We start from the raw sequence: 11,575 nt of genomic DNA, 5'->3' as shown, positions 1-11,575 counted from the left end.
CTGTCGTCTGCCGAGAGATCAGGCCCACTCCCCGGTTTCTCTGCAGGCAAGCAAGTGTTTTTCTTTTTTTCTTTTGTTTCCGCCCGGTACAGATTTTAAATTTTAAATTATGATTCGAAATTTTACCAAAACCAATACCCGCGACAATCGCCCAGTTCCTAACTAGGTTAGAGAATCGGCGAGGATAAATGTGATGATGCAGAATAAATTAATGAATTAAATATTAAAACAAAAGGAGTCTAGCCCTGCATCATAACAATCTGTTGGACGTAAAAGAAACACGCGCTAATGTTTCTCTATCTGCACAAAAATAATGAGCTACAACAATGCGTGGCGGGGTATAGCTAGTATATAATAAATATGTATGTAACTTAAATCACTAAAAAGAAGAGGTCTTTTGACAACAGAATAACTAATGAACGGCAAGGATTGAATTAACAAGAATAAACGTCTTGTCTATGAAACAGGCAGGAATTCTGAACATCTGAAACCAACATACCTTTGTAACCCAACTTGGAGGTGTTCGGAGTACTCTCCGCATACTGCAAACACTCAGTCTTTACATCCGGGAGATAGATATCTATATTTGAATACGACATTTCACATCCAACCTCTTCCTGGGACCCTGGTTCCACCTTGATGGAAACACTGTTGGGAAGACCCATTGCCTCCTGGTAAATGGTCCCAGCTAAAAATAAATAACATAATGATCACATTCAGTTGGAAAGAAATATGTAAGATCTCGGATGTAAGCTGGACCACCTACAGTAAATATCACGGACGATTATTTGACCTCATGCATCGAAGATGTAAAATATCGAGAGAGCAGGTACATAAAATTGGATTGTCTGACGCTTCGTCCTCATTTGCACAGTCATGTAGGTTAATCAAGTATTTCGGCATTATTGAGATCTGTAAAGGGTTAGCAGCTGGTCAACATTGAAGAATCTGCTAGCCCTGTACAATACGAGCAGTTTTTTGAAAACCTAACCATTACAATGCAACTTACTACTCGCTGCATACTGCAAACATTCCTTCTTTACATCCGGGAGGTAGATATCTATGTCAGTATACGGCATTTCACCTCCGTCCTGATCCTGCGACCCTGGTTCCACCTTGATGGAAATACTCTCTGTTTCGGGAAGATCCATGGCCTTCTGGTAAATGGTCCAAACTCAAAATATGTTAGAGCTGAAACGGAATATGAATTAATCATATTTACGAAGGTTATAATTAGTTTAAAGTGATCACCTTCAGTTCGAACAAAATACTCAAAACCTCGAAGGTGAAATGGACCACATATAATAAATAATATATACCGTTTTTTGACCTCTAGCATCAAAGATGTCCAATTTCAATATGGAGAGCAGATGTCTAAACATTTTGCCTGCTATACGATTAAGGTAAATTTTTATCGCATAAAGTAAAGAATGCTTTCAAGGAAACGTTTTTATCACAGGTGTCCTGTTAACAGTTTGTTTATTACGCCTAGTATATAAGTCTAACATGGAATGAAACAAAATCAAAATAAATATATTTCATGGATACACTTGTCACCACGATTTAAATTTAAACTCGATTCATGTTTAAAATCATCAACAAATTAAACTTTTAATTTTAATAAATTTTTAATATCTGCTTTCACCAATAACACGACAAAAGAGAGACCATTCAGAGAACTAAAAGCGGTGTTGACTTTACAAACATGACTGGCAGTAAATATACTTTACTGGATTAATATAACCGATGTAAATGCGTTATTATAGTCACCGTAAGTGTAGAACTGCCAAATTAACTATGGTATAGTTTTGCAAAAGTCGAACCAGTTGCTTTAATGTTATCTAAGTAGTAGATACTCTCAGTATCACCCTAAATCCCCATACAGATAAGAGAGGTTTTTTTTAATGGCTTTAGACGTGTTTTGCGACCAGATTCGGTATAAAGCAAAATGTTTGCTATTAGTTTCAATTTCAGGGTGCTAAGTAAAACAAACTTGGTGATGTCTATTACTGACAAAGAGTACACGCAAGACAAAATATGTAATATAATACCTGATGAAATTGACTAATTAGGATAATTTTAAGTTTTCCACTCAGTGTAAACAACCCCATGTACCGTCTGTCGCGAGTGGTGTCCGTCGTTCGTCTGGTATTTGGTAGCTCAATATATTATATTGTGAATGTTGCCAAATATATTCTTACAATAAACATGCATCAATTCTGTTGTTCAGGACTTATATAGTCAATATAACATGAACCTACTTACACGAGTTCAAGGCAACAGTTCGAATGTATTGAAGAAACGTCACTAGAAAATTAGAAGTGCAAGAAGGTGATTTACTTCGGAATAGAAATGTGATGTTCACTGAAGTGATACAAAACTGTATAAATGGAACACAAATATTATTCAGAATACAATACTACTTCAGAAAAAAGGAACAACAATGGTTTTGTGTTACTATGCAAGATGCACGAAGAGATAAATAAACCACGCACTAGATCGATACCGTCGGGCTTTTTGTATGGAAAAAGTTTTATGCACCACTTAACCACAGATAAAACTGACGGAGCGGTGATGATAGACACGGTAGAAAAGCTCAAGCCCGTTTAAAAAAAGCTGCGGCCACAGACAATACAACAGTGACAGTCATTCGTCCTGTGGTCCATAAAACTATTTTAACACAAAATAGAAACGTCCTTGAAGCAGAATAATACCATGATGTTACCTGAGGGTGAGGTTCACCTGACAAAGCATTTTCGTAAGTAAATTAACTTTCACAGCAAACTTTCGCAATCGGAAACTTTGTCAGAGGAACTTGTTAATCTTATACAAAAAACCCAAAAGTTAAAAAAAAAATTGAATAAATGAATAACGAAAAGAATTTGCAAAATATGATTGTGCTTATCTATGACAGTCGAATTCTTTTTTTTATTATTTTGAATAGAAAAATTAGTAAACTCATGGTGACATCTACAAAAAAAAATAATTTCACCATAACAGTAAGATAGAACCGGATTATCATTGATCTATAACAGCGCCCTTTAGGTGATCACCCAAATTTTATTATTAGTTTATTGTGAATAATTTAGTCAATGTGAAGGTAGACATATTTTCCAAGAATGTATATGTAATAATGTAAATATGTAGGTAAGAAGCACTTTTAACAAGGCATTTAATGTATTTTGCGATTGCAAAAACCTGACGCGTAATTTACGTTGGAATAACGTTAGAACTGTCAATTCATTTTAAACTTGAACTTACGTAGGTAGTATAATTAGGTGATTTAAATATATGTTTGTAACTCGCTAATTCTACACTGGCTTTATATTTTTATCACGAAAAACATTCAAGCAATATTTTAGACACGAAATGATAGTTTTTCACGTCCCACGTGGCCTCTAGCGAGATGTCAAACTCTAAGCCAATGAGATCTCAGCATTCTGCCACAATTATTTTATCTAAAAGAAAACTGAGATAGGCGTGTCGGTTTCAAATGGCTTTCAAGGACAGGTCGGAGTTATATGCCTCTGAACAAAGAAATGGAAACGTCACCAGAGGTGATCGATATTTTAATCCCGGTTATTAGGAACCTGTTCCATAGTTGTCACTGGAACCGTCGTAATAATTTCTGCGAGGAACCAGTTCCTCAGCGAAATTCTCGACTCCCTCTTCCTCATCACAGGATTCGGTTTCACGTACCGGTTTATTTCTACAAAAGTCAAACAACATTTAAAAATTTCTGATCTTAGTGAGGAATAATTATTTTCCGAAGGGGACTAATAATAAACTTTTTTAATTTAAAATTGTGTCTTGCTTTAAGACGAAATCTTTTTCTACCAATACTTTAATAATATTTAAATCATATTTTTAATAAGCATAAACTTTTTTGCTCGCCCATAATTTACAATAAAAATTAATAATTTTATGACTATTTTAATTTTAATCACACTCTACCGGTTACGATAGCACCCTTCCCTTGTCAGGAGAATATTGAAACTTACTTTTGACACCATATTATTATGACACTCCATCACAACAAAAGCAACATTTTCAGCTTACTGTGGTGGTAGTAGGAGATTTTCAAATATTGTCAGGTTATTCGTAACCCGGGATTATTTGTCTTTCTTTTTATAAAATATATATATAAGTAGACCGTTTATAGTAAGAGAAGTATACACAAGAACAAATTTATTTGAAACATTCAGTGCCAAGAAGTTTCAAAGAAGATTTCGTCTCAGTAAAGAAACGACATCATTATTGAACCTCAGTTAAAATTCCATACCAATAAAAACAACAGCGTGGTGCTCGTACCTTGGTGCCAAGAAGTTTTAAAGAAGATTTCGTCTCAGTAAAGAAACGTCATCATTATTGAACCTCAGTTAGAATTCCACACCAATAAAAACAACAGCGTGGTCGTAACTTGGTGCCAAGAAGTTTTAAAGAAGATTTCGTCTCAGTAAAGAAACGTCATCATTATTGAACCTCAGTTAAAATTCCACACCAATAAAAAAAACAGCGTGGTGCTCGTAACTTGGTGCCAAGAAGTTTTAAAGAAGATTTCGTCTCAGTAAAGAAACGTCATCATTATTGAACCTCAGTTAAAATTCCACACCAATAAAAAAAACAGCGTGGTGCTCGTAACTTGGTGCCAAGAAGTTTTAAAGAAGATTTCGTCTCAGTAAAGAAACGTCATCATTATTGAACCTCAGTTAAAATTCCACACCAATAAAAACATCAGCGAGCTGCTCGTTACTTGGAGCGAACACTCCTTATCGAGGAGTACTTTGCAAGGTTGTAAACTTCTTATCATACCTACAGCATTCTTATAATTACTATAAAACAATATAATATGCAAAATAAATAAAAAACAGAATTACTTAGATAATTGTTTTATTGTTAATTCCAACAACAGAAGCTTTTTTTGTCTTATTTCACCATTATGTCTATTTGCTTTAACTTTTTCTTAAACAACACACACACACAAAATATTTTGACACTTCAAGTAAAATGAAACATCGTAGCTGTTTTATTAACTCGCTAATGGTGGTAGTTAGGCGGTGATTGGTTTATTTGTGGCGTTAACTGTTTAACCGACGCGTTAATGATGTTTAACTAAAATTGCCACCGAACTCCGTGGTGCAGGACGCAACTAAACGCATTTTAGTTAAATGTATTTAGGGTCTTAAATTCGTTTAGTTAAATAATATTTAAGATAAACTTTGCGATAGTTGTTGCAAGTGTTAATATTAGTGTCAGTGTTAATATTAAGTAATAAGTTTTTCCCGAGTTTAATGATAAGTTATTGGCATCGAACCATTTATTCGACCGTTTATTCTACATTCGCAATGTTTACTGTTCTTCAGGCTATGGCTGGAGATAACCACCTTAACCAAAATCTAAAAAAATGCGTATTTTGGCCGCCAAAGAGGAATAATTATTTTACCCGTTTGAAACTTTTGCATGTATCGTTTTTTTTATCAATTTAAATATGCATGCATTACTGATGATGGCATAAAACTTGTCTATGACTTCATTATTGTCTGCAGTGTTACCGAAGCTCCCGATTTTTCGGGAGATCTACCGATTTTTCACTTCATCTCCCGATCTACCGAAATGGCACCAAAATCTACCGATTTTTCGGTGTTCTCAGCGATTTATCGTTTCTCGTCCATTCTTTGTTTATGGTCCGCACAACAGGCAAATAATTGTCTATGGTTAAAAAAAAAAAACTAAAAAATTCCCCGGATTCGGGAATTGACCAGAATATTTACAAAATACTGCAATCTAAGCATATCTCTATTATACGCGGTTCACACGGGGCGACTTTTGTCGGTCATCTTTTGTTGGTTGGACAATTGAAAGCTAATCGCCACGTGTGAACACTCTGTCAACAAAGTTATCAACTTTTTTTGTTGCCTAGCAAAAGTTGAAAGCCCGTCTACTTTTGACGTTCGAGTACGACCATCGCCATTTTGGTTTTACTTGTCGTTCGAGTTTTTCACCGAATCGCCCCGTGTGAACACATGTTTCAACTCGCTTGTCTTTTTTAGTTACTCGCGGGAAAAAGTAAAATTTGAAACGGACCTCCTTCGGCGAGGAGTATTTTTATTGTAATTAAATTTAATCTAATAAAATATAACAGGAGGAACAAATTGAAAGAAGCTATGAACGTTATTAATTAGGCATTTATTCTATAGTTCCGATTAGAATGGGTTAATTAATTAATTTAATTAATTATAATTTTCAGTTGACGCCATTTTGAATGTCAAAATCGCTTCAACTTAAATCGATCCGTGTGAACCAAATCTTGTTCAACTTTTTTCGTAAAATAAAAGTCGGCCAACAAAAGTCGAAACGTCAGAACGCGCCATTATAGACCAATACGAACCGATCAATTACGAGTTACGAGCTGTGCTGTGATTTATAATTTATTACGTAACGCCAACTCCTCTTGCCTCTCCGTTTGCGTTTTTCAGTGCTTTGTTCTACGAACGTTTTTCTTTAATTATGACGAGCTCAGACTCTGATGCAGGAGAAGGTACGAGTAGGAGCATTGCTAAAAAAAATAAATATTCCCAATTATATAAAAAGGAGTGGGAAATTTTTCCCGATTATGCAGGTTGGCTTGCTCCTAGCAAAAAAAACGCAACTTTTGAATTCTGCAAGAGCTGCAACAGAGATAACTTTCTAGCCTTGATTCCACTATCGTCTGCAAACGCCACCACTTTATTTGAAGTTATTGATAATTTTTTTCTAAAACACGAGATACCATATAAATTAAATATGATCGGTTTTGCATCTGATGGGGCCAACGTCATGATGGGTCATCAACATTCTGTCATGACTCTTTTAAAATTAGAAATACCAAATTTATTTGTTATGAAATGTATTTGCCATACATTTCATTTGTGCGCATCATATGCGTGTGAGAAATTGCCTCGTTTTGTAGAGGACTTTGTTAGGGACATTTATAATTATTTTTCGTCTAGTCCAAAAAGGATAGTGGAGTACAAAGATTTCCAGACATTCTGTCATTTAAAGGTCAGTAAAATTCTACACCCTTCCCAAACCCGATGGCTTTCAGTACACGCTGCTGTAAAACGTGTACTGGAACAATATTCAGCATTAAAACTTTTTTTCATAGATGCTACACAAAATAATGATATTCTAGCTGCAGATAATATCCTTCAAAAAATTAATTATCCGGTCACTAAACTCTTTTTAGAATTTTTGGATTTCGTCCTACCTATTTTTAACAATCTCAATAAAGAGATGCAGGCGGAATATCCAAGAATTCATGTCTTGTACTCCGAAATAACACGGACTCTCAAGACTTTATTCGATTGTTATTTAAAGAGAACTTACATTGCAAGTATTCCTATTGAGGATGTTGATTATAAAAACCCAAGAAATTTTTTAGAGCTAAATGATATTTATTACGGGGCATTAGTCACAAATACCCTATTAGATTTAAATGAAGAATTGACAAATGAACACATTCATTTATTCCGTGTCAGGTGTTTAGACTTTTATATTGAATCCTGCAAACAAATTATTGAACGATTCCCGCTAAAAAATAATATTTTAAAGGATTTACGTGCATTCCATCCAGCTCTGGTAAAAACTGGCGAAGTAGTGTCTATTGTCCCAATATGCAGGGCGTTTCCAAATTTAATTGCCATTAGTGATTTGCAAACAGTAGACACAGAATGGAGGTTATTGCGCAATGTCGATTTTGAAAATTTAAGTGATAAGTCAGATTTATTTTGGGAAAGCATAAGTAATATGAAATATGGCGATGGTTCCAAAATGTTTCCAACTCTAATAAAATTTGTTTATCACATTTTTACATTACCGCATTCATCTGCAAATGTAGAAAGGATTTTTTCAGCAATTAATTTGCTTAAAACCAATCAAAGGAATAGGCTATCTTCCAAGTCCATTGAAGGCCTCTTGCATTGCAAACGCCATATTAATAAAAACACCTGCTATGACTTTGACGTTGAAAAAAATATGATGTCTATTATGTCTAAAACACGTTGGTATAATAAAGAAAAGGGATAATCCAAATTTTCTTGTTTTAAATCTTCTACTCATTTTGACGTTTTTGATGACGATTTTTGACGTCTCGCAAAGTGACAGGTGACAGTCCAAGGTCGATGTTTCACAAAAATTTGCGCCGAGTTGCCAGACGTAAAATAAGTCCCCGTTAAACGTTAGGGCAAATTGCGTTATTCCACGGGCAACATCTACAATAATCATATTGACGGCGCTGCTTATGGGTTTTTTCGTTAGTTGTTAAGGTTATGCTTCGGAATAATAAAAGGGATTCGTATTATTGACAAAGGAGAAATTTTGTTAAAATAATTCTAGTGATCTCCCGATTTCTAAGAAAATCTCCCGATTTCTCACGATTTCTCCCGATTTTTAGGCGTAAATTCTCCCGATTTTGAATTTTTGAGTTCGGGAACACTGATTGTCTGTGTAAAACTAACTTAATTTTATGACTCATCCTTTTTTCATCGCCAGTTGGCCAGTCGCATCCCCCGGTTTTTACTCTCTAATTCTACTTTATATCGCTAACACTGTTGAACCCACGAAGTTAAATTTATCTTCCCGTGCTTGTGATATTTATTAGTAAGTACTAATGCTTTTATGAATCACGATAATCATTTTGGTAGCGGCCGTTATCGGTAGGTACACCTAATTTAACTAATCTATAGGCATTTTGTTTGCGGAACGTTCAACCTGTCAAGACGTCTGTTTATTTTAGTTAAAATATTTTAAAAATTAGTTTTAAATATTCTGTTCAAAGCGCATTAGCGGACTTAATAAAAGCTTTACCGGTCTTTACATTACTTATGGTTATAGTTATATTGAGTTATCCGACGAATCTTTCAACAGATTTCAAATGTCAACTCCAAGGTCAAGATATTCACAATATGTATATCCCTATTTCCCAATATAAGTTTCGCATAAGGTATCATTGTTTTGACAAAATATTTAACCAAACAAAATGAAAAGCTCATTTAAAATAGGGTTCCGTAACAATTATATTCTGTTTCAGGTATACTTATTTGTTTGGGCTTGTACCAATTACCGCAGCCTATGACAGCGGTGCCATGGATCTAGTAAATCCAAAAACTGTTTCCATCAAGACGGAACCAGGGCCCCAGGAAGAAGGCGGAGGTGAAATGGATTTAGATCTCCCAGATGTAAAGAAGGAATGTTCGCAATATGCGGAGAGTACTCAGACAGCCAGTTAGTTGCATTGCTTTTGTAAAATAAATTGTATGTTATTAATTCGAGTCCATTTTGGATTGCCATGGCGACAGAACATAACATGTTTTTTAACGCTGCCCTCTTTTGCCGTAGTTATTTTAGTTTTTATCTTTGCCAGAAACAGCCAATCTACGACATTAGTTAAACTAAATAATTTTTATTTAGTTTTGTGAATACTCCACGCGTGTTCCAACTGCTCTCAAGCTCTTGGCGTAATAGTATGTTGTGTGGCTAGAAGTCAAAAGGAGGGAATGGATATAGAGTGGTGAAAGGTGGGAAGTTCCTGTCTATTCATATATTATCATTTCAATCAATGTTTAAATGGAAAAATTGTTAACATTACACCAAGGCGATACCGATAGTATCTCTTACTCTGGAACGTGCCACAAGAATATATTGTGAAATATCATGTATCAATCAAAAAAATTGTTTGCGCACGCTTGGATTTTATCCCGGGACCTCCAGATTACAAGTCGAGAGCCATACCCTTTGATCACAGAAGCCGCCAATGCTCACAATAAGTGCTCGATTCCTCAAATTTTCCATTTTATCCTCATGAGTTAAAAATACATATTATTGGAAGAAAACAACATTTCGTCGGCTTATAACAACTCCATAATTCAGGTGCTCTAAAGCAAATGTTTATTCCTTCCTGAAGCGGACATCTGGGGTTGTCCTTATTGATTTGATTAAATTAAACTTGAACTCTCTTCATCTAATTTTCAATTCTGCAGGATTAATCAATGATGTATTTTATCGTAAATATTGTAATTTGAAAACTTGTGTTGTTTATCATCGATTATCAATGTACGTACATGTTGTTTTATAGCTTGCATTAATGTGCAGACTGTTACCGTTAAGGCGGAACCCGGATGCCGAGAAGATATTAATGGGGGACTTCATTGTATGGAAATTGACATACACTTGCCGGATGTGAAAAAGGAATGCTAAGAACGCTTAGAAAGAAAACAAAGGGTTAAAATAAACAACTTTGAATCCTTTAACATTGACGTAACGTCCGGCGTTCCCCAAGGAGCTCATTTGGCCCCGCTTCTCTTCAACCTTTTTATTAACGATATCACCAAAGTTTTTTCTCATACACGCTTCTGGCTTTTTGCGGATGATAATAAGATTCTTCAGATAATTAAATCCTACCTTGACTGCTTACATTTTCAACGTGATATTGACACGTTTAATAATTGGTGCAAAATAAACTGCATGGAACTTAATGTTGATAAATGTAAAATTTTGTCCTTTTATAGAACCAAAAAACCTATTCAGTTTGATTATAAATTAAACAATGTTTGTTTATCTACTGTAACATCTATCAAGGATCTTGGGGTCACTCTAGACTGCAAACTTTCTTTCCGTGAGCACATTAACAACATTGTTAACAAATCACTTAAACTACTTGGCTTCGTTCATAGAATAACCTCTGACTTTAAACATATAAGTACCCTTAAAACTCTTTACTGCTCGTTAGTTCGCCCTCACCTTGAATACGCTAGTGTTATTTGGTCTCCTTTCTATGCTGTCCACATTTGTAACATAGAATCCGTACAACATCGCTTCCTACGAGGAATCGCTTGGAGGTTGGGTCTTGAAAGAGGAGAGTACTCATATGATGAAGTTGAACAAACTTTAAACATTTCTTCTTTGGAGAAACGTAGAAGGGACACTGATCTGATTTGCATATTTAAGATTATCAATGGTATTACAGACTCACCTGCTTTGTTGCAACTTATCCAATTCAACATCCCTTCCCGTAGACTCCGAAATAATGAATTGCTGTTTGTCAATCAACATTCTACCAATTATGGATACCATTCTCCTTTGTCCAGAATGTCGAGACTTGTCAACTCACTGTCAAGTCAAAGCATTGAATTTTGTGGTATATGCCTAAATGACTTTCGACAGTCAATACGCAATGTCTAATTTCTAATGCCCTTTGAACCATCTTCATGCTTTGACTTATTATTATCTCCCATTCTTACTTTTATATTATTATTGTCATTGTTATTGTCTTCGCTCCTCATTTATATATGCTCTCCTTTCACTGTCATCTCTGTTTATAAAACTTATTCGTGTAATTAATATGTTGTTAATGGACTATTTGTCCGTAAATAAATAAATAAATAAAGAATCTACCAGTCCGGTAAAAACAATTTGCTTCCTAAAATTTTACAATTTCTGCCATCGTAATTTGTTAAATTTTTTATCAATTTTAGTGCTTTATTATGGTAAGTGTAGATATTTTGTCGAATAAAGCTATTATAATCGTATTAATTTTTTT

Source organism: Hesperophylax consimilis, chromosome 20, assembly GCF_061612785.1.
Source record: "Hesperophylax consimilis isolate HC1 chromosome 20, BYU_Hcon_1.0, whole genome shotgun sequence".
Taxonomy (NCBI): Eukaryota; Metazoa; Arthropoda; class Insecta; order Trichoptera; family Limnephilidae; genus Hesperophylax; species Hesperophylax consimilis.
The sequence above is the reverse complement of the archived record's forward strand: the minus strand, read 5'-3'. Positions refer to the sequence as shown.